At 39.6% G+C, this 25,149-nt stretch overlaps 1 protein-coding gene across 2 annotated transcripts in view; it reads left to right on the forward strand.

Moving 5' to 3' along the window:
- The first annotated feature begins 320 nt into the window (after positions 1-320).
- Positions 321-25,149, forward strand: part of sema4ba (sema domain, immunoglobulin domain (Ig), transmembrane domain (TM) and short cytoplasmic domain, (semaphorin) 4Ba) — an 82,925-nt gene continuing 58,096 nt past the window's right edge. Inside the window, exon 1 of one of the 2 annotated variants that reach the window (XM_051724625.1) lies at positions 321-431. The gene's annotated coding sequence lies outside the window, so the exon portion shown is untranslated. Of the gene's footprint in view, positions 432-13,207; positions 13,365-25,149 lie in introns of those variants that run through there. The other variant, XM_051724624.1, reaches the window with a different exon arrangement.

A 25,149-nucleotide genomic window follows, 5' to 3' on the forward strand; every position in this document is an offset into this window, starting at 1 on the left:
GTATTATATCCTCTGCAGGTTCTGTGATAACACACTTACGTTATCAGACAGAAGGTGTAAAGGGGAGTGCCTCCTCTCCCCTCTCCCTAGCTCAGGAGTGGAAAGCAATGATGTAATGTGCCTGGCTGCCTCAGAATGAGCAGCCCCCCTCTGCTGCTTTTTTATCCCCCCCCCACTCTCTCTCTCTCTCTCTCTCTCTCTCTCTCTCTCTCTCTCTCTTTCCTCTCTCCCTCTCTCTCTCTTTCTTCCACTTACCCTCCCATCCTCTGATACCGCTGCTGGTGGTGGCTGGTGTTTGTATGTGCTGTGCTGTGTTAGAGCTGCAGCCCCGGGCATCTCTGGGGATCTCTGCAGAGCTACTGTTCCTCTTCTGCCAGTGACGGCTGGGGCTCGCTCGCTTGTGGAAAAGACCCTCTCGCCCATCAGCCAAGGTAATTCCTCTCAATACTGACAAATAGCATGTGTTGCAGATTTTAAAGGAAAGGGAGCAAGTAATCTTAGGCATAGAAAGGGAACCAGGCAGGACAGGGGTTTTGGACTTAGGGTCTAGTGCACAGCTGAATGAAAAGGTCTTTATGCTAAAAGACTGCTGTCACTGTAGCACCGGGTGCCATGGCAATAGAATGAATTTTGTTTCCTGTGGCTGCCACTGTCAGTTCTCCTCTCTCGTTCTCTCACGCACGCAAACACATGCTGCTTCTAGTAAGGTGTTGGTTACCATGGATAGCAAAGGATGGATTCCTGTGCTGGCTCATAGCTGGTTCAGCATTTCACATGGACTGCAGCATTTTTCAAAAGGGAATTGAGCTCTGAATGGATCTTCATTGCGGCTTTGAAAGTAAAAATGTATATTTCATTCTGTTGGGCTAAATGAACAGGTGAACTTCCAAATGAGTGTTTTAGGGTAAGGAATTGATTGCTTCTATCACTGTGACTTTTTATGCTTAGTTCATTTGATAAATATGTTTCTGGTCAGCATGAATATGAAATGTAGATTAATTTATACATTTTCTTGCATGTTTATGCATGAGTAGGGATTGGGTGTGTGCACGGACAATGCTACAATACATACTAAGGACAGGGTAAGCCCTCATGCAGCTCATGCAGTTTTTTTCCCTTTATGATGTGGACAAAATCTGCTGAAACACAATTGACAATTAGACACCAGCTGTATAAAATGTACAATTTGTCATTTTAAATGTCCACTTCTCCCATTTTATTTTTTATTTTTTCCCAATACTTTGTCTGTTGCAATTTTTTATATTTCATCCAGTATTTCTGGATTGTTCCACGTGTAAATGTGGTCATGACTAATTTGTCCAGATAATTTTTTCCTTGTTATATTAGGAAACAGAAAACACTGCATGTCAATTTTGCATAAATAATTGATTTGCTAAGTTTGAGGAATTACTACTCTGTGTGCATATAAATCTCTTGCTTTATTTTTTATTTGCTTATTTAGACTTTTTCAGTATTAATTGTTTCTGTCTCTGTGAGAATATTCAGACAGATTAATGGTGTATGCCTTTTAAATATCCTGTGGGGTTTGATAAAGAAACAGTAGGCTTGTCTCAGTGTCAGAATCAAACAGTGTAAAGGTTTTCTTTTGTGATGGATCTGTAAAATCTGCAGACCTGAGAAAAGTGGCCCGCTGTGATTGGTGGAATGAGACCATGTGGGCTTGTCGGGGTCAATTTATGATTTCCCAGCGGGGAGAAGGTTATGTTTACTCAGGATGTGGTTGGCTTCTGTAGCAAGCACGCTTTATCTGTGAGGCTAAAAATGTGAGCGTTGCCTTACAATCACATATTCCATGCATCAATACATTGATCCAATGTGTGTGATCCAAATAAGCACACTTATCTATGAATTCTCTCTTTTAAATAAAGATAAATCTTAAGATTTTGTCACTGTGACCTTCATGTGCTCTGTCCAAAAAGCAAAACATGAAATGGCTCTGGACCAAAATCTCCTAAATGATTAGCCCATGTATCGTGTGGTGCCCAAAAACAGTTTTCTCAGCAAGTGCTTTAATTGATTTCCCCCCTACCAGACAGTGAGCCAGAATTAAAGGAGAAAAAAATGCCCTTGCCTCCCTTTTCAACACTGTGTCATGTTCTCTCAGGAAATGCACAGTGGTAAAGTTGCACTTGAAAGAGACAGTTGGACTCTAAAGGCATTTATACACAGACAAGTTAAAGCTGCTCTGAGCAGGCTGTCTGTGCCTAGTCCAAATGGACCCTTTTAAGGAACTGTGATGATGCATGTCCGCCTTAATTGAGCAGTGTAAATCTAGCAAAAATGTTCATGTTTTCAATTTTGTAATTATATAATGGAAATGTATATTATTCTTTGTGGAGTTTTTTTTTTTTACCCTGGTATAACAAATACACTGCTGCAATGGGGTTTCAAATACAGCTGCTTATAGTGATGGTAAATTTGTCATATTTTTCTCTTCTGACTGCCATTATCCACTGCTCTCTATATTTTGTTCTTTTGTAAAGTCGTGGAAGTGTTATAGTGGATTTTGTTTTTATTTTGCTGTTGGAGACTTAAAGCAAATGGGAATACAAAAATAATAATTGCTATGGTCTCCCATGTACCTCTTTGAACTTTACCTGGCTAAAGTTCACTTCCACGTTCCAAACCCAGAAATGTGAAAAGTGTTCAGTGTAAAGTTGCAATGGCGCATAAAATTCCTACAAAGACATGCCTGCTCAGACCCATCTCAGCTCCTTGTGTCAGAGATTACATGCAGCATCAGTGCAGCATTAAACCTTGTTGTTTGGATGCCAGAGCATTTGTTATTAATGATTTCATGTTTTTTTTATATAATATTTTCATTCATCATGTCTATATACATAATTCATACTTAAAACATTAATTTCATAACATTATTTCTGCAATCGTATTTTCTGTGTAAGTGCTTTTATGCTGCCTCTGTGCAGCATTAAACAGTCTGTGTAAATGTACCATTTCATCGTATACACTCACTGAGCACTTTATTAGGAACACCTGTACACCCACTTATTCATGCAATTATATAATCAGCCTATTGTGTGGCAGCACTACAAAGCATAACATCATTCAAATACGGGTCAGGAGCTTCAGCTAATGTTCACATCAACCATCAGAATGGGGAAAAATGTGATCTCAGTGATTTCGACCGTGGCATGATTGTTGGTGCCAGATGGGCTGGTTTGAGTATTTCTGTAACTGCTGATCTCCTGGGACTTTCTCGTACAATAGTCTCTAGAGTTTACTTAGAATGGTACCAAAAACAAAAAACATTCAGTGAGCGGCAGTTCTGCAGATGGAACCACCTTTCTGAAGAAAGAGGTCAACAGAGAATGGCCAGACTGGTTCGAGCTGACAGAAAGGCTACGGTAACTCAGATATCCACTCTGTACAATTGTAGTGAGCAGAATAGCATCCCAGAATGGACAACACATAGAACCTTGAGGCAGATGGGTACAACAGCAGTCATATAGTCCATAGTAAATTCCAAATTTGTGTGTCCACATTGAATTGAGTTTGTTGTGTTTTGAGTTACATGAATGTGTCTGTACAATGATGCACAGATATAAGTGTGATGAACTAATGGATGTGTTATTTTGACATTTCAAATTGTTCAAAGTTTGTTTCATATCTTTGTTGTGTTTTGGGTGCTGGTGCCCCCAATAATCTTTCTAACTAGCTTAACCAGAAAGAGTTTCCTGGTCAACCAGCATCTCCAGGAAAAGGGAATTCAAAGTCTAAAGCTGCTCTTTTCAGCAGGGGTTGTATGTATGTTTTGAAAGTAGGGACTATCTTAGAGTGGATGGACAGAAGTTCACATGTCTGTATCTTGAGACGTTGTAAGGATATTGTAAAAATGTTAGAGGCAAAACATTATGTCAGATGGAATGTCAACACTGAGAAAAAGACACCTAAATTTCTAACAGCTCCATTTATTTTATCTACAGCTCTATGCCTTCTGTTTGTATCTGCAAGTGTTCTTGGAGGTAATATTAAGAACTAATATTGACTGCCCAAGGTTTTTTTGGTCATGGTTCATTTCTTGTCCAAGTTCATTATTCTCAGCTGTGCTGAAACAAAACAGATGCTCCCTTTACAGGCTTATCAGCTGTAGAGCAGAAAAAAAATGTCCTGCTGCACTTTTTCCAGACACGTCCTGGTTATTGAAGTCCCTTTGTTTTTTTGTTTTTGTTTTTTTTTTGGAGTTGACTGTCCATTTTTGCCTCATACCATGCTCAGTGTGCCAAAGTTGAAAAGAAAAGCAGTGGAAAGTATTTTTATTTTCATTAAACAGAGTTAATTAGTGTTTTATTTGAAGACCCCCTGAGGTCTGGCTCAAATACAAGACTTCTGTCTGCTCTTGGTCTTGCTGAATGGCTTGAATGACAAGTCCTTTTTCTTGAGCTGTGTTTTCTCTGCAGGGACAAACTACCCAGTACAGGGAGAGGTAGGTCAAGTGCAGCAGTTCTTGAACTATATGCGTATGACCAGTTAAATATTAAATATTAAATTAAACCAAGTAAATATTCAATTTTAATATACATTTCTTAGTTTGTTACATCAAGGTAAGATTGTTTTTAAATTCAGACACTTATTGCTGAATAAGTGTATTGTCATGCATAGCAAATCAGGTCATATGTCATCGCTGGACATGAATAGGAACTGACAGTGCTATTGTCTGTTTAATTATTTTTACTGACAGTAGGGGGAATTCTGGGAGGGGAAAGGATGAACTATCTATTACAAACTGCCAGGGGAATTGCAGTAGCAGACACATGAAAGCAAGCCATAGTTCCTTTGATATGGACATTTAGAGGCACCTGAGGAGACGTTTGTCTTCTTCACTCCAGGTCTCAGCTGAATTATAAAGCCAAACTCTTTCTGTCTCTCTCTATTTCTCTGTAAAAGCCGCCCTTAAACTGATTTACTCAATATTTCAATTTTAGACAGATTAATTGGGCAAAGCACACTTTTCAAAAATACTTTTTTGTAAATTAAACAGTCATGAATATTCCAGGTCCAATAAAAGTCAAGCTCAATCGACAGCATTTGTGGCATAATATTGATTACCACAAAAAAATAAAAATAAATAAATAAATTCTTTAAAAAAAAAAAAAACAAAAAAAAAAAGCAAAAAGCAAAGTTACATTGACACTTACAATGGAAGTGAATGGGGGCAATTTTGGGGTTTAAAGGTAGAAATGTGAAGCTTTTTATTTTATTAAAGCACGTACATGAATTCTTCTGTTAAAACTCATGTGTTATTTGAGCTGTAATCATAATTTTTAAGGTCGTTTTAGAGTTTTACGGTTTGTTGACATCGTCATGGCAACAAAGTTGTAAAATTAGCTTTAACTTTACACAGAAAAAGTTAGTAGGCCATTTTATCACACTAAAATCAAGTTAACACGCATATTGTTTATGTCTTGTGGCTATACTTTTGAAATAGTGAGTATTTTAACGTTTACAGATTGGCCCCATTAACTTTCATTGTAAGTGCCTCACTAAAACCCAGATTTATCTTTGTTTTTTTTAAGAAAAAGAGTGTCATGTCAAAATGTATTTTGGTGGTAATCAATATTATGTTACAAATGCTGTCGACTGAACTTAACTTGTTTTGAACCCGGAATATTATTTTAACAATTCCAAGAATTAAATTTTAATATTTAAATAGTTAATTAATTATTATTTAAGTAAACTATTGTTATTTGTAATTAAATGATAATTTAAATAAATGATAATTAGTTATAATTAAATAATTATCATTATTAACTATTATTTATTTATTTGTAATTAATCAGTACATGGAAAAAAAGATTGGATTCTTCCTAATTCATGAATACTAGACTCAAATTAATGTTGCTAACTAAAGTAACCAGAAATGTAGTGATCCCAAAGTTAACAGAAAAAAGTCAAAGACCTGGGGGCTCTTGACTAATACTGGTGTCTACACAGGCTGATGGCAGAGCTTTTTAGATAGTCTGAGTGTGGTACATTAGTCATACAGATGAAAGTAAATGGGAGAAGTCTTTTTTTTTTTTTTTTTTATCTTTAACCAGTGAAAATATAACCTGTCCCCTGGATATCCCCTTCAAAGGTGCTGCAAAAACAGGTTAATGCCACTATTTATGGAATAAATTTGCACGATTTACACATTGCTCAGAGAAAGTAAACACAGTTTATTTTAACACAGTTATTCATCTGTAAAACTGCTCTGGAAGGTTATTACACCTGAACCAAAATTGATTTGACAATAGACTTAATTAAAAGCCCTTAAACTCACAATCTTAAATAATATCCAGTATCATACATTTTAAAAAGCTCTATGCTCATAATCAGAGATTGATGGCATGCTCTGATTTTTTATTGTTCTGTTGTATCCAGTCAGAGTAGGTTTAGTAACAGAAGACTGTTCACTTAACATGTCAATTCAGCGCATTTTAGGATGAGGCTGTAATCTGTGTTTTGCTTTACACAACATAAGCCAAGCTTCTTTATTTGTCATATTCTCATAATCCTGCTCAGAAGGAGCTTTGCCGTCACCTCCTGTGGAGTTGGCTATCTGTCAGTCTTTCTTTACAGAGACACAATTGTTGGTTCAGATTTAGAGGAGAATGGAGCTCCACATTGGATGCATAGCAAACTATGAAGTTATGCAGTGCAAAACCTATGCTCTAATTCTTGCTATTCTCAGCCAGAAAATAGGCTTGAGAAAGCTGTACCCTTTGCAACAGGAGTCACATTCTTGATTTCACAAGTCAGAGCACTTGAGTAGAGTGGTGGTGGCGTAGTGGGCTAAAGCACAGAACTGGTAAGCAGAAGGTTGCCAGTTCAACCCCACATCCACCACCATCGTGTGCTTGAGCAAGGCTCTTAACTCCAGGTTGCTCCAGGGGGATTTTCCCTGTAACAAGTACCCTCACTTTGGATAAAAGTGTCTGCCAAATGCATAAATGTAAAATGAGTAGATTGTAGACTGATTGCAATACCCTTTGTAATCTACAGAGGTCAGAATAACTGTTTGTCGCTGATTAGGAATTTTGACATTGCTCAAGATATGTTAGTGTGTTTTGAACTTTGCCCTTTTGGTTGCTTGTACATGTATTTACTACTAAAATTAACAATTATTCAATGAAGAATCTGCTCACTTAAACATACTTGTGTTCATTTATGAAATGCATTGCTTCCCTGCTTAACTAAAACATGCCTAAATATGTAGTTCTGAATAATCTAAGCAACTCTTAATCTGCATTCCAATTTAGGGGATTACGCACCCCCTATGGAGAGATTAACATGGTCAAAAACTTTTGAGCCAAAACTTCCTGTTGCTGGGTACACATGAGACCCTGGGAGTTTAACTTCAGATGACAAATGAGAAAGAGGGGACCACGGCAAAGCTGCCTGTAAAATGTTCACGCCACATCAGTCAACTAAGAGGTTTGGGGGAAAAAAGGCACTCATTTGGTGCTGTATATGTGAGAGCTGGAGAAAGATGCAATCGTTTGCATTCTGATTTTAGCTGCTCAATGGTCAAATGACAAAATGTTTATCTTGAAATGTTTACTCATGAATCTAAACAAAGTAGATTCCTGATTTGGATTACATGTCATACAGGCAGTCCTTGGTACTGTCATTTGATTGCACAAGAGTGATTGCACATATATTTGCAAAGAAGAAAGGGAAAACTTTATGCTACTGAAATTACTGATAGCTGCATAGAAAAACAAAAACAAAAAAACAATTGCATGATATGCATGTTTACAGGGAAGAGGAGGAAAATGATATTCGAGGACCACAACATTGCTTAACTGGGGAGAAGGGAAGTGAATATGGTGCATGGTAATGTAACTTTACCATGCATAAGTGATACTTTTTATTTTATTGTGTAACTTTTCTGAAATTACATAATGAAAATTGACACCATTCTTCTTTGGCCTGTGGCTTCTCTGGTTAGATCGATATTTTCTCTTCATCTCTCTCTCTCTCTCTCTCTCTCTTACTACCTCTCTCATACTCTCTACCTTTTTTCTCTTGCTTTTTCATAGATTTTTTTATTGATTTATTCCTGCTGCAATCCTTCATGTTCTTGTAGGTAACTCCATTTAGTTGTTTTCAATATGACGTGTATAATAGTTTGCTGAGGTTGACTGGTATAAGGGAAGGGAAAGGGGGTGGAGTCTCAGTCGGCATCTGGCGTCTGTAAGTAAGAGGCTGATAATTGGCTCGGCTCTGCTCCCCAGCTCTCATGACACACTGGTGTCTGCATTTGGCTCATCCCCATCTCCTAATGAAGGCATCCCGAAGCCTGACACCCCAAACCTAACATTCCATCTGCCTGCTTAGCATTTCCCTCAATACATAATTAGCAGCACTATTTCAGTCCCTGGGATTCCCAACTGTGACTGTTCCTCTATTCCACTCAGTAGTTCTCTTTCCTTGTTAACGAGGGCATGATTAGATGATTTGTCACTGAAATCTTTCAGTTGTTCCAGCACTAAATCGTTTTAAGCATTTATCTGACATTGAAACACCAATGTGAGTCTTCTTTAAAGGGATAGTTCTCCCAAAAATTCAAAAATGTATTTCTTCTGCTGAACACAAATTAAGATTTGTAGAAGAATATCTCAGCTCTGTAGGTCCATACAATGCATATGAATGGTGGCCAGAACTTTGAAGGTCCAAAAAAGCACATATCTTCAGAAGCAATATGACAGGTGTCAGTGAGAAACGAAGGCTGTCATTTTGCTTAACATCTCATTTTGTGTTCCATAGAAGAAAAAAAGGTTGTAACAACAAATGAGGGTGAGAAAATTATAACAGAATTTAAATTTTTTGTGTGCACTATCCATTTAAGCTCAGATGATAGTTTAACAGACGTTTTTATAATGCAATATGTAAGTTGCGTATATTATCACTGATATGCTGAAAGATGCTTTTCAGTATTGTAATGTGAGCCAAGTGCCACCAGTGCCTGTTGATCTTTGGGAGTATTTAGTTTCAAATAATGACACAGAGTCCTTTTCAGAGTACAAAATGATGTCTTGGCACTCTTATGAGGTTTTATAAATGTTAATTAGCAGTTGTTGATTAACAGCTCTATTTGAGTTTTTTTTATTTTTTATTTGTATAGCGCCTTTCACAACACACATCGTTTCAAATCAGCTTTACAGAAAATCATGCATTAACAGAAAATGAAACTGTAATATCTATAATGTCTTAGAGTCATCATTGTGTAGTTTGATCAAATAAGGTTGTGAATTGAGTTTAAAAATTAGCAATTAAATAATAATTGTATTTAGAACCCCAGTGAGCAAGCCGAAGGCGACTGTGGCAAGGAACACAAAACTCCATAACATGTTGGATAATGGAGAAAAATAATCTTGGGAGAAACCAAGTTCCCCTCTGGCTAATATCATGAATTTAATGCCATTATTATTATGTATAGTGCAAGTCATGGTTTAAAAGTATTAAACTAAGTAAGTGTTAAAGGTCAGTGTTTAAACAAAGATTTTGTATGAACTGTAAGATTAATGACTAATGTCTTTGAAGTCCATCCTGGATTAACTGCAGAAGTTCACATAGATGCAATTGTCCTTGTTAGTTGGCTTGTGAAGGGTTTTGTTGGCAATTAATTGATAGTCTATGTATTCCATTTCTAGAGTGTAGTCCATCATTAGACCGAGGTGATGCAGGCAGAGATCAGTTAGGTGCATCGCAGTTCAACTGGCTGGTAATTTCGGTGAGGTTCAGTGGGGTCTATCCTAAATCCAAGGTTCAGGCAATGGCATATGAAGCATCCCATGTCTTATGGTTGGAGTTGGCATCAGTTCATCCTCTGAAGTCCATCGTAATAGACTGAAGTGATGTTTGGCTGGCACCGGCTGCTATTAGTCGTCATCACTCAGAGACACGTAGCATTGAGTCCAACATGAAGCAGTAACGGAGCTGGATCCAGCCGGGTCTGGTGACCTCAGGATAGGAGTCCCGAGGTTGAGACAGGGAAACAAATAGAATAATATTAGTACAGATGCCATTCAATTTATTGCAGAGATATAGATCATGATCAATGTTTATGGTTTCTGGTTCCGGCAGACCTAACTAAAGCAGCCTAATTGTGAGTTGAAGGATAAATTAGGTGTATGCCTGTCTAAATAGATGACTCTTTAGTATAGACTTAAACTGAGTGAGTGTGTCTGCATCTCGAACAGTGTTAGGGAGAATATTCAAATCAAATCAAATCAAATCAAATCACTTTTATTGTCACACAGCCATATAAACAAGTGCAATGGTGTGTGAAATTCTTGGGTACAGTTCCGATCAACATAGCAGTCGTGACAGTGATGAGACATATACCAATTTACAATAACATCAAATTAACACAGCACAATTTAAAGTCTAATATACACATAATTACACACAACAATATACAAATAATAACATACACTGTACAGTATACAATACACACAATATAGATACACATTATTAAAAAAAAAAGTATATATAGTAGTATATATAGAATGTACAGTAGGTTGTATTATACTGTATTGACATTCAGGCTGTCGGTTGATAGTAAGTTGTTAAGAGAGAATATAATATAATAATAATATAATTTATGACAGTCCGGTGTGAGATATAAGAGTAAGAGTAATAAAGTGCAGTGCTGATGTATTTTGATCGTGGGAGATCAAGAGTTCAAAAGTCTGATTGCTTGGGGGAAGAAGCTATCATGGAGTCGGCTGGTGCGGGTCCTGATGCTGCGATACCACCTGCCTGATGGTAGCAGTGAGAACAGCCCATGGCTCGGGTGGCTGGAGTCTCTGATGATCCTCCAAGCTTTTTTCACACACCGCCTGGTATATATGTCCTGGAGGGAGGGAATCTCACCTCCGATGATGTGTCTGGCAGTTCGCACAACCCTTTGCAGTGCTTTGCGGTTGTGGGCTGTGCTATTGCCGTACCAGGCAGAGATGCAGCCAGTCAGGATGCTCTCTACAGTGCAGGTGTAGAACCGTGTGAGGATGTGGCGGTTCATTCCAAACTTCCTCAGCTGTCTCAGGAAGAAGAGGTGCTGATGAGCCTTCTTCACAACGACTTCAGTGTGGATGGACCATGTGAGTTCCTCAGTGATGTGGACACCCAGGAACTTGAAGCTGCTGACTCTCTCCACTGGTGCTCCATTGATGGTGACGGGACTGTGTTCTCTGTCTTTTCTTCTGAAGTCCACCACAAGCTCCTTTGTCTTACTGACGTTGAGGGAGAGGTTGTGCTCCTGACACCAGTGTGTCAGAGTGTGCACCTCCTCTCTGTAGGCTGTTTCATCATTGTCAGTGATCAGACCTACCACCGTCGTATCATCAGCAAACTTAATGTTTGCATTGGAGCTATGTGTTGCCACACAGTCATGTGTGTACAAGGAATACAAGAGTGGGCTGAGAACACAGCCCTGTGGGGCTCCAGTGTTGAGGGTCAGTGATGAGGAGATGTTGCTGCCAATTCTAACCACCTGGCGTCTGCTTGACAGGAAGTCCAGGATCCAGCTGCACAGCGAGCTATTTAAGCCCAGATCCCGGAGTTTCTCATCTAGCTTGGAGGGCACTATGGTGTTGAATGCTGAGCTGTAGTCTACAAACAGCATTCTCACATAAGTGTTCTTTTTTTCCAGGTGGGAGAGAGCAGTGTGTATTTTAGATGCAGTGGCATCATCAGTGGAGTGGTTGTTGCGGTAAGCAAACTGAAATGGGTCTAGAGAGAGAGGCAGCACAGAGCAGATGTAATCTCTGATTAGTCTCTCAAAGCATTTGCTGATGATGGGGGTCAGAGCAACAGGACACCAGTCATTTAAGCAAGTTATTTTTGATTGCTTTGGAACAGGCACAATGGTGGATGTTTTAAAGCATGTGGGGACTACAGACAAAGAGAGGGAAAGGTTGACAATGTCTGTAAAAACACCAGCCAGCTGGTTCGCGCACGCTCTGATGACGCAGCCCAGAATGCCGTCTGGGCCTGCGGCTTTGCGGATATTCACCCATCGGAAGGATCAGGTTACATCCGCTACAGAGACGGAGAGTGAACTAACCTCTGTAGCTTCGGCCGCGAGAGCTCTCTCTGCGAGGGCGGTGTTATTTCCCTCAAAACGAGCATAAAAAGTATTTAGCTCATCCGGGAGAGAGGCAGTGGTGTTCATGGCGGAGTTTTTATTCCTTTTAAAGTCCGTGATGATGTTAATTCCCTGCCACATGCTTCTAGAGTTGGTGGTGTTAAACTGTCCTTCAATCTTGTTCCTGTACTGGCGTTTTCTTGTTTATGCTCCTCCGCGTTCCCGGAATTAAAAGCGGAGGTCCGCACATTAAGTGCCGCGTGAACATCGCTATTTATCCATGGCTTCTGGTTCGGATAGATCCGTGTTGTTCTGGTCGGAACTACGTCCTCCACGCACTTTTTGATGAAACACATTATGCTATCAGCGTAAAGCTCGATGTCGTCATCAGAGGTGGACCAGAACATCTCCCAGTCCGTGTGATCAAAACAGTCCTTAGTCAAAACTGTTCCATAGTTTAGGAACCAAATATGAGAAGGATCTACCTCCTTTTGTGGATTTTGATATTCTAGGAACTATTAACAGGCCAGAATTTTGCGATCATAATGAACATGATGGAATATAGCATAGTTAACGACTTTTACATTTGGTCCCCTCCATTATTGGATATTTGGTTGCATCCTGGCTATCAAGGCTTTTGTGGACTAAACTCTTGCTCTGTTTGTCCAAAATTGCTAAATGGAATTCAGCATTCCATTCCAGAGTGAATTACATTTAAAACCATGGTTTTTGAACTCGTAACACTTATTTTTACCCTTTTTTCCCTCCTAGCTGTATTATTATTTAGCTATTTATCTTCACCTGTGATTTTCAACTAGATATAGCATATTGTGTTGAATCATTTATGCTTAAAAATATTTAAATGGTTGGCATCATTGAATGCTGAAATTCAAGTGATTCTAAAAGTAAAACTAAGTTGAGAAATCTTGTGATTTCTTTTCAGACTCTCTGATGATCATCAAGGGCAGTGCTGCCTCCTTCTCTCTCCCCTCCTTCTCCCTCTCTGAGAGTAAGGGGAGGAGCAATGGTTAAACCAGAGGCAGGCTTTACTACACCAGTGTGTCAGATACACACTTAGTCACAGCAGTAGATAGAGCGTGAGCCTTACATCCAGACCTATAAACTGGCAATCTCAAGCTGGATCTACTGCCAGCCCACTCTTATCCTTAAGGATTCTGATTTCCTCTGATTTGCCAAAGGGATTTTTGTTTAACATCTAGGGAACAAGTTGGAATCTGTGTGTGAAAGAGTAAGTACTCAGAACTGTTCAAACCTTGTTCCAATGCCTTTTTAACTGGTTCCCGTTAATGATTGATTTGCGGGGTGTGGGGGTGTTTGGTTAGTGTGCAAATTAAAGGGTTTAATAGTGCTGGTCTCCTGTTATAAGCTCCAGGCGAGTGCCGTGGCAGCATGGGGGTTTGTTATTGCAAGGGTCTCTTTAAGTGTTGCTGGGTGTAAGGGGGAGGGTGTCTGCTGACACAAGACAATCCTTCCACTGTAAGACCTTATATGCAAGGTGATAGCCGGTCATAGAGGATCACAGGCCAGCGAGCCCAGTCCGCTTCTATTTGTATGTGTTTCTAGAGTGCCTGTGTTTGTTTGGATATGGTTTCAAATGATCAGTTTTGCAGGGTGTGTTGGGGTTTGGGTTGGCTGGTGCATGTGAGCCCTTTGGCACTTTTTCTTGGAGAAGTTGAATGCTCTGTCTCTTGATCTCTGGAGTTTGTGCCTTTGCGCACACTCGCTGCACTCCCCGCTAGCTGGGGCTTCTGCCAGCAGACAGGAGCATATGTGGCACATGGTGCACTCCACACCAGTGTCAGCATGAAGGAACTTTCCATGAACTCAGGACCGGACGGCTTTACCAGTGAAGGGAAAAACTGAAAAGTGAGAAGTGTTAGGTTCTGCATTAACTCCTTTGAGCTTTCTTTGCTCATGTAGTTTTGGCATCTTTAGATATCTGTGATTGGGTCAAGGGCATGTAGGGGGTGGAGACTACAGCTTTTAGTAAGAAAACACAAACTTCTAGCCTGCTTTGCACTGTCAGTCATCCATAGATTGGTGACTATTAATTGATTGCCACTCAAAGCCTTCCACAGAAGTAAATATGAAACTACTTCATGAAATGTGACCTTTTTGACATGTGTGGGTTGGTTTTCTATGTGTGAACTCTTTCAGGGTGCAAGAGTGATTTTTATTACATGGAAAACTATTGTTGGTGTTTTTAACTTCCCTTTAGCCACAAGTAACACATTAAGTTCATGTCCAATGAGAGATTTATTTATTTATTTATTTATTTATTTATTTAGCCAGCGGTGTCAGCTGCACATGGGAGATAACAACTCCAGAGAACTAAAGGTAACAGTAACAAACACAGCAATTTTAGCCCTCTTCAAAGAGCTGAATATTTGCTCAGTGTGCAATATAAACTATAGCTCTTTTACGTGGGCAGCATTTGAAGGCATCATAGATAGCTTTGATGCAAATGCTGTTCCAAAAGTTAGGCAAAATTATGCTGCCTTCTAAAGGGCCATTCAGATCGAACACATTATTGCACTAACAAAAGCTAGGCACAGTATAACAAATTAAACAAAACACAAGTTTTTTTTTTCAAGTTTAAGTTTTTAACTTTTTAAAGGGATAGTTCATTCAAAACAAATATCACCCTCATGCCATTCCACTTCTGAAGAGATGGATTTAACCTCTGGAGTCTTATGGATTACTATTATGCTGCCTTTATGTGCATTTTGGAGCTTCAAAATGTTGGTACCCATTCACTTGCATTGTGAGGACCTATAGAGCTGAAGTACTATTTTAAAAATCTTTGTTTGTGTGCAACAGAAGAAAGAAAGTCATTTACATCTGGGATGGATTGGGGGTGAGTAATTGATGAGAGAAATTTCATTTTTGGGTGAACTATTCCTTATAGTAGACTCACATTGGTGTTTCTAACTAAACATGACTATTTTAGCCAAATTAGCCAATGTTTGTGTCTTAAGTAGTTTTATGATTTTATTATTTTTGTAGTTGCATATATAGGGCATTCCAAATTGCTCATAAGGTGCCTTCTCAGTTAGAGTGCTACTGTAGGCCACTTCCAAACTAAGTTTTCAGTTTCCTAACATTTTCCAAAGTGTACGGTAATGGAGAAGGTTTTCGAAAAGCTCCGTTTTCGGTAAAGGAAAAGGACATTGTAGTGTGGGTGAGAAGCATAAACGTAGTGAAATTAATGGATTTTCAAACAAAAAAGTATTAGTGTGGACATTGCCTTAGAAGGCAAGGCAGGATCACTAGGTTTTGGAACAGAGCTTACTTCTCTGGAGAATTTAAGAGAATAATAAGGAAAAGTTTTTGGAAAGTTTGAAAGAGCATAACAGAAGAGAGGTAAAGCAGAGAGAAGATGGAGAAGATGAAATGAAAGAAGAGGACCATTGAGAGAGGGCTGACTGTACTGGTAGCCTTTCCCCTGTGTTTTTCTTTGGTCTGATCCACAAAGACAGCAGCTGGCAATAGTGTTCTGGCTACAGGAGCCTTGACAATGGTCTGCCTGTGTGAGGCTGTCAGAAAGTGTTTAGCTAGTTGGTAAAAGATGGTGCCTGCTATACCAATAGTGCACAGCCTGTCTGCAGCTAGTTACATCTGTCACACACATGGTCACACCATAAATACCAGACAGAAGGGTTTGAAAGCCAGATCACCAAGTTACCTTCACCTTCTTGGTACCAATAAGAAAGGCACTGCTGTGTTTGTAGCAGCGGCCTGTTGCATATTAGGTCAAGAATAATAGTAGATCAGATGCAGGCCATATATCTTAGTAGTATCTTTACCGAAGCATAAAACTCCCCATTCTCAGGCCTCTACACACCACCTGTTTCTCATCCCAGTCATTAGATCCCAAGGCTATTTTTCCAGCTTTAGCTTTGATTCCTCCTGCTTGGCTTGCTACTATATACCTGACTCTACATGTATGTGTGTTTGAGTAAGAGATGTTTAACTTAAGACAAGAATGGATTAAAGAACTGGGTCAGTTATCAGCTCTGGTTGTAGAATTAAGGAATTTAAATAAGCGCAAGTTTTAGTTTCTCTTAGATCCTTCTGGCACAAACTCAAACTCTGTTGAGTGTTGCGATACTCTCCTGAGACGCAAACAAGATTACACAAACACAATCCCTTTTTTTTGCTCTACGTCATTAACTGCTGATAATAATATGATAATTCCACTGTTGATGACACTCCCCAACAACCTCCTCCCAAAAAGCACTTTGTATACTTTGAACCAACTCTTTCAGTTTCATACTCAACATTTTATATTATTCAAGACCCCATGAAATAATTTGACGGACCCGCATTTCTTTCCAGTGTGACAAATTCCTATTGAATTATGACCGGAACATATTGAAGGGCTCGTCCCCTTTTTTTTAAATAGCCAATAGGCTTGAGTTATATCATAGCCGTGAACCATGATTTTCTACTTGCTAATTGTTGCCATGTGTTGTTAAGGTTAGGGACATTCTCATTCTAGAGAGCATTTGATTGGACCAAAACCAATGTAGTGCATTTTTGGTTTGTTTTCCCAAAAGAGAGCAAAAGTATGTTTAAAAAATATTTTTTAAACATGTATATCTGCCAAAGGTTAATTTGGTCAACTTTTTGGAGAACACTAACATTTGTAGATGGACTTTTGATTTCATTGGGTGTTTAAAGACAGAAAACTGTGCTACTTTTCTGGCTGGGAATGCTCTAATAGAGTGCTGTTTATAGAGATTGTGTCATCGGAAGGTCTCACTGCTTATATACCCATATTGTGTGATCTGCAGGTGACAGACATTGGGAACAAGAGTTTAAAAGTTCCTACTTGGTTCATGTAGTTGCTCACAATCTTGTAAAGCAAGCATGACTTGAGGCCTGAAGGGGGGATCAGTCACTATGTTTTTATTCACTGCTGGGAAGTCTTTAAACATGCATCTTTAAGTGACGTCAGTGGGCTCCCCTCTGGTTTTCCCAGTCCAGCTCTCTCTCCCAAGGGCATTACATGAGAACTGGCTCTGAAGTTTGAAACAGACAAAAGCTCAGTATTTGCTTGCTTGTCTCTTAGACCTTTAGTGCCCTATTGAGAGAGAGCAAGCAAGAAAGAGAGAGAGGAATCCCAACAGCAGAGGGGGCATTTTGGTTTGTCACAATATGCTGATCTTCTTAAGAGCAACCTTCTGGAATGAGTTATTTATGGTCATCACGCACACATGTGAAGGGGGCAATTATGTCTGTTTTCTTAGTGCGCTGTCTGCCGCTGTCACATACACATACACACACGTTGACAACTCCTCTGCCTCACACCTGTTCCTCCTGCGTGTCTGGGTTATACAGTATGTATTATGCAGGTCTATTTTAAACAGACAGGCCATTGAAGCATGTCCGTGACTCTTTCACCAGTGGTAATGTAGTATGTGTATATGTATGTGTATGTGTGTGTGTGAATCATACACTGTATCTGTATTAGTTTGCATGAGAAGTAATGTATGAGATTTGGCATAAATTCGTTTTCCAAGTTGATAAATGGACTTGAACCAGGTTGCAACCGCTAGCCTTCTCGCACTCTGACACATACACAGACATACACTCTGTGATCTGATGTCTTCTTAGAGCATCCCAGGTTGTGCCCTTTACTCCACTAATGGCTTCTCGGACCCTCTGAAGCATAACTCACTCTGACCACACAGAGATTCACACCACACAACTGCTCTCCTTCAGCAGAACGCTTATCACACCACACTACTTTTTTCCCGCTGTTACCTGATCTAAGCTGACAGGTTTATTTCTGAGATATTTAATTATTTAAAGCCTCTATAACCTTGCAAGTATGTATCTGAGAATTGAGGACTGGTGATTGTGTGTCAGTGTGAGTGAGTGAAGGGAGTGCAGACCAGAGCTTTAGGCCCTGAACCAAATGGCGCACTTGATGCAAACTTGAGCCATTCGCTCACATGTGTCATTGAAATCCATGAGACCATAGGGTGTCCCATTTGTATTTTTAGGTTTCATAAGGGTACTCACAAGTGCCTCAGACTTTTATTGTGATTGCCATTTGGGACAGGACCATTGGCAGCTAGTGCTTTTCAAAATTTTGGTAGCACAGACTATTGTTTCTGGTGTCTGCAATTTTGCTCCTTGAAACTGCTCAAATTACTACTCAAACAGTAAAGTTTCTTACCGAAAATGATTAACTAAGTTCAAAATTTTTTGGGAACAAAAATAGTTCAAATCCAATTGCAAATCCAACATATCCATCTCTGACCCAGATGGCCACAAGAGAGTCCAGTGATGCCGTATTGTCCAGTATGTCATAACAGCACCATTTTCTACCATTTGTCTACCTATGCAGAAGCTTCTCTGTGTAACTGTAAGTGAAGTGAAGCCAACTGGAACAACGTGCTCTAATGTTAACAACAGCCTGAAAGCTTCCTGTGCTAAAAGTACAGTACAGTTAACTTGTGTTTGTTTAGAAGTAGGGGAAGTATATGAGAGAAAAGGAGAGAGGTAGGACATGCATGAATTTTGAATGATTTATTAAAATGGATCAAAGATGTGGCATGTTTATAGAGGCTCAGGTCCTGTATTTGTACTTTAGATGTCGACTAACAGCTTCGTTCAGTCCATGCAATGTTGATCACAGCATTCAGACTGTCTTGTATAGCCAGACCTTTTTAAACCATACTAACTGCTTAATAAGTATTCTTTCTGGTATAGATCTTGTGCCTTAATTCCTTGTTGTCTCGCTTTTCATTTTGGTTCGTACATTCGTACATTTAAAAAAAAATCTAAGTGCTGGTTTCATGGTGTATTCCAATTCCAAGTTTGAAAGCTCATCCACTGCTTCAAAGAGCTGCAGAGAGATGCACCCTTATCTTGCTATCAGGACTCTAATATAAGTGAGATCAAAGCATACATATCTATGTACATTTCTGGCAACTGAAAATGCCTCTCATGTCTGTCGATTAACATTCTTCAAAGAGTTTAATTTCCCGTTTTGATGTAGCTTAGTGTGTTTTGCTGAAAGTGGAAAATGTTGGTTGCGCAGTGTAATTTTTAGTTCGAAGCAACAAAAAGGTCTTTACCACCCGACAGTAATCCAGATTTGTCCACTGTTCAGATTAACCTAGAAATGTGAGTGATAACAGGCCATGACTGGTCTTTTAAATGCAATCTCATCCTCTCATCAAGGTGTATGTTTATAGTTCCACGCATCATGAAAGCGTCTGAAGATCTATGAATCTTAAAAATGATCAGCCATGTAAATCTGGTTGAGTTGCCAGTTGGCACAAAAACACCAGATTCATATGCCAGCAATGCACAATTTCATTTTCATCTTCTGTGCCTTCAGCTCTGACCTGCATAACTTGAGCTGAGTGGTGCAATCACTGTAGTATTACACACAGAATCACACCTCCAGGTGAATCTACAACATGTTCTGCAATAAATCCTTTATAAAAAGTTCTTCCTTTAGAAATTCATAGTTCACTACACTTCACTTGAAACCTTGCCAGCACTCAACTAAAAAGAGGTTAATGAAAAGGGTTTCCTTTAAGAAGCTTTTAAAAGAAGTGGCATGCTATGCTAGAACTTGTTGTTTCATAGTGTATTAAATGGACCTATATTTCATCATGTCTCAGCTTGTGGTGCCATTCCTACCACCTATCCTCTAATTTGAGAGCAGTATTTTGAAGATTGTCATCTGAACCACTGTAAATTCCCAGTTGTAAACCTGTTAATAAAGCTAGTCAGTGGTCAGTGTACCTTCAGCCTAAAAGCAAATGTTTTCTTTAGGTTTTCATATGCTGCATGCACAGTGAGATGCACATAAAATATGTTTATATTGGCAGATACTTGTTTATGGGCAAATGTGGACAGGACAATTGCTTGTTGCTAGAAACTTGTCGCATCATGCATGGTTAAGGCTGGTTAATGTGTAAACATTAAAAATGACCCACAAACAATGGGTTCAAATTAAGGAAGAACTTTGATAAACAGCACTTTAAAATAGTCTACAGTAGCACAACTTTTAAAAAACATTATTCTGTGATTTACTGCTTACTTGCAAATATAACACTAACATATCTGTTTCCATGCAAAGAAAACCCCAAATTATAGATCTTCCAGAAGCATAGCATTATTCTAGTGAGCTGCCACTTTGATTGACATGACCCATGTCTGCCCTATTTATTATGGGTCAACCTGTCCCCCAGGGTCACAGCCCGTCGTCTAGGACTGAAATGTCAATGATGTGGAATTTACTCAAAATATCTGGGCTGTAGGGAATTGTTTGGATCACAGGAATGATTAAGATGCCACTGGCTGGGTGACAATGCACTCTTTGGCCATAGAATGAGTAGTGCTTTATTGAGCCGCCTGCAATGAGATCACCCACCAATCAGTGTTTGCATGGGGCACGCTAGCAGAGTGCTTTAGCTACAGCAGCGTAAAAGCCCTAAATGACCCTTAGGCTTCTTTAACAGCATGAGCGCTGCATAAAAAAATCCCACCATCAGTAAATCAAAAGCTGCTGATCCTATTGCATATGTCTGCTGGTAGATTTTACATGCATGGTTTTGATGAAAAATGAGGAAAATGCCCAAAGAATGAATCTTTTCCTTTGTAATGTTTATTTTAGAGTTTGCCATCTAAAAGCACAGAATTTGTTTCATCTCATCGACTTGCATCAAGAGCTCTTCTCAGGCATAGCGCAGACTGACTGCAGTGTCAGGACTAAGAGCCAAAGAAATTGCCGCCACAGTCTTTCTGACACAACTCTGTTGGGGGCTTATGTGATTGCTTCACCGTCTCACGTTTTGGATGTTTTTGGGTTGTTTCCAAGAGCAGGGCAGTAATTAACAGTCATCATTTACATTTTACATTTATGTATTTGGCAGACGCTTTTATCCAAAGCGACTTACAGTGCACTTATTACAGGGACAATCCCCCTGCAGCAACCTGGTGTTAAGTGCCTTGCTCAAGGGCACAATGGTGGTGGCTGTGGGGATCAAACCGGCAACCTTCTGATTACCAGTTATGTGCTTTAGCCCACTATGCCACCACAACTACCATCATTCTTTTCTTTTCTTTTTTTTTTCTCCCCTTTTTCTCCCCAATTTGGAATGCCCAATTCCCAATGCGCTCGTGGTGGCGTAGTGACTCACCTCAATCTGGGTGGCAGAGGACGAATCTCAGTTGCCTCCACGTCTGAGACCGTCAATCCGCGCATCTTATCACGTGGCTTGTTGAACACGTTACCGCGGAGACATAGCGCATGTGGAGGCTTCATGCTATTCTCCGCAGCATCCACGCACAACTCACCATGTGCCCCACCGAGAGCGAACCACATTATAGCGACCACGAGGATGTGACTCTACTCTCCCTAGCAACCGGGCCAATTTTGTTACTTAGGAGACCTGGCTGGAGTAACTCAGCACACCCTGGATTCGAACTCGCGACTCCAGGGGTGGTAGTCATCATATTTACTTGCTGAGCTACCCAGACCTCCCACCATCATTCTTTTTTTTAACACTAAAAGGTTTTTCTGGTTCCAATGAAAAGCCCACATTAAATGCTTTTTAGATTGACTATCAGCTATCAGATTAACAGAATGTGAAAATGGAGAGGGAGGAGATGAAAATGTGCTCTGATGCACAGACAAATAAGTGTGCAGACAATCACCTTGACAGAAAAAGGTCAGGATGAAGAGCAACTTTTTCCTGGCAGTGAATAATTATCGCTTAGTGTTTGAATATCTACAGGATAAGCAGAACTGAAGATGAGATTAAGTGGTGTGATCATTCTGTATACAAAAGAAGGATACTTACATTGTAGTATAAATTAAGATCGTAAAGATAAAATCTATGCAGAAAATGTGATAATGTTAGAAATCGAAGGCCCTGTTATTAACACCTGGTATTAACATTATGCAATTACAGTATGTGCACACTAGTGATCAGATTTTAAAGGGAGAGTCTCTGATTTCTTGACTACTTTTGCTGTATATTGATAATGCATGAAAAGTCAGCTATTGCTTCCAAATTAGTTCCCAATTTTATCTCACTGCAAATGTGACACTTCAGAAGCAGAATGCTTATCGTTATTTTAGTTTTAGCTCCTATTTTGAATGTGGCGGAACGACCCACCCCTCCCTCTCGTTATCGCCTCGCCACTAAGGGCCGTCCTTCAGCCAGGCTCACAATGGGAGTGGGCAGGATAGAGGAGGGGCACAATTTAATAAGTCTCGTTTTGGCAGTGGATGATGGGGTGCACCTGAGGAAAATAGAGCCTTATTTCCGCTGCCATTAAAAAGTAGACTGCTTCTATCTCCTTGTGTACACACTGGCGTCCTCACAGGTCCAGGAACAGAGCCCCAGAACCCCGGTGTGAGTTAGACGTGTTGCTGGGGATGACAGCACGCGTTGCGGTTGATGAGCTAGGATGCCAGGCCACCCTTGCCCTGGGAAGACAGGCCACCACAGAAGCCGCCACCTCACATGTCCTGGACCAAGGAGTGGGGCATGTGCGACCGCTGGACCTTGCTCATATCTTGGACCATACCATGGGTACTCTCTCTACCTTCACTAAGCCCTGTTTCATGCCGAGGATGCTAGATTCCTCCTTTCTTTTGGACACCATTTCCCAATGGACAATTTATTTCCCCTTTTCTTTTATTATTATTTCAATTAAATGTCTGTCTGAGGCCTGATGCCACAACCACTGTGTTTCTGATGATTGACATATGAGTAGGTCACCTACTGTAGGTGGTCCTTCGCTGTTGTCCAGACGCATCAGTGCGTTGTGGTCACGAGTTTCTAACTACCTCCGAATGTGGTTTTATTGATCCAATCACAAAACATTTTAGACCCTGTATTTAGCGCTGACCACGAGACCAGGGGTAAATGGGGCCACAAGCACATAATTGGCAAGGTCTTCCTCTTCTTATAAACTTTGCCACTTAAAAAGATCTTCATAAATCTATGCCACAATTAGCTCTAAACCCAGACAGTATGTTCCAGGACACATTATTGTTTGTGTTCCATTCCCTCAATGTCATATTGATCGAATCCTATCCTGTTTTTTGGGCAGTATGGTGTATTGATTATGTAGAGTGATATAATGTTGCAGCACTGCAAATTGTTAATGGTAAGGTATAAATAAACAGCTTGCTGCTTTCTTTACAAAATGTACATTGAGCTTAACAGCATTGTCTGGAGCTTGGGGGTTTGTGTTGTGCTAACCACAGTCTAGGGCCATAGCGTAGTTAAGAAGGGTGAAGATTTCTAAAATGATTGGTGGCTATGGACTTAGAGATCCATCTGTTTGGAGAGGTTTAACAGGAGGCACTGGCCTAAATCTATCTCTCTTTGAAAGACAGGTTGAGAGATGGGAGAGATATTGATGGACATTAGGAGGGGCCAAGCGTTCTGAAGGCCTCCTCACATGCACCATGCCCTTTGATGTGATTGATGGGTGTAGCACACTTACCAGCACCCTAAACATCTGTCTTATGCATGTTAAGGCCCAGGAATCCAGGCACTTTCTCCACGCTGCCCATCTATAGCAAAATGGCATACAAAAAACAAAACTGCCATCATGCTTGTTTAGTGCTTTGTAGATACATACCTATATCTGATGATTTTAACAAAGTGAGATAAAAGGAAGGAGTAAAATACAAATAGTTTTAATGATAGAGCTTATCCCAGCCTGAGCTGGTTTTCTGCTGGTTTTAGAGGGGTTTAAAACACTTGTCAGCTGAGCAGGCTGCTGATCACCAGCATGGCCAGGCTGGTAGACCAGCTAGACCTGCTTAAACCAGCTAAAACCAGCACACCACTTTAGGCTGGTTAAAAATATTTTTTTCTCAGCAGGAATATGTAGCATTTTGTATTGGTAATAAGACTTGTTACTAAAATCACAATCAGTACTGACCAAACCTGCGTGTTAAAGCCAATAAAAAGAATATGTTCCAATATTCCTGCATTAGCTGAGGAAATAAACCACACCATAATGGAAAAATCTGATTATATTTTTAAATTGATTATTTTCTTCAAACAAAGATGAATGTCCTTGAAAGACTGGATAAGGTTTCCTTTCTTAAATTAATTAACTGTATTCTAGAGCCTCTCCCATATATTCTTTGTCTTTTTTAATATTTGTGGTAGAAATATTAGAAAAATCTCAGTAAAAATCTCAGTTTCGTTGCTCCTAATAAATGTAATATTTTTGCCTAAAAATATAACTATTATTGGACTGTCAGCATCTCAGGCATAACAGGAACCAGAAGTACTGTGCTGAGTGTGCCCTTATCAGCACTCAGGCTATCAGGCCAAAACTGCCACCACCGTAAATGCATAAAATCATAGATGGTGAGATAATGCTGAACAATTGGAAACATTTAGGAATGGAAGCAAAGTGGTAAAGCAGGCTTTGACCTACTTTTAAAACCAGACTACTTTTACAGCTCTCCACACCTGGGTCACGCAAACGTCACTCTGTGTGTTTGGATTTGCGCTTGATTTTTAAAACAGCTGGCTGGAAACTTATGTAAATGTGGATATCACATAGCTAGAAAATTTTGCAGCTCAGTTCTTATTTTCTGCTTCAAATATATTTAAACAAATGATATATTATTATTATTATTATTATTATTATTATTATTATTATTATTTAAGTCTCTTCATCTGCATCATTGCAATTAGGTGAAAAATAATTTTAGAAAATTTAAAGTTAATGTTAGGTTAAAACTTAGGTTTTCCTGCTTTCCACAATGTAACTCATGATGTGTCTGAGTTTTCCCTAATAAACTTTTTTTTTTCTTTTTTTTTTTACTATTATTTAAAAATACAATGCAGACACAGAGGCAGTAAGTCCAATAGACTCATACAGTAGGGCTGCAGGGCACTGGCATCATTCCAGACTGGTTTGTGTGTAATTATACAAGGATTCCTATAGAGGATCTAAAGCAGAAACTTTCACCAGTCCCCTGATAGCCTTTGTTTGAAACC

The sequence above is a fragment of the Myxocyprinus asiaticus genome, chromosome 18 (genome assembly GCF_019703515.2).
Source record: "Myxocyprinus asiaticus isolate MX2 ecotype Aquarium Trade chromosome 18, UBuf_Myxa_2, whole genome shotgun sequence".
In the NCBI taxonomy this organism is placed as follows: domain Eukaryota; kingdom Metazoa; phylum Chordata; class Actinopteri; order Cypriniformes; family Catostomidae; genus Myxocyprinus; species Myxocyprinus asiaticus.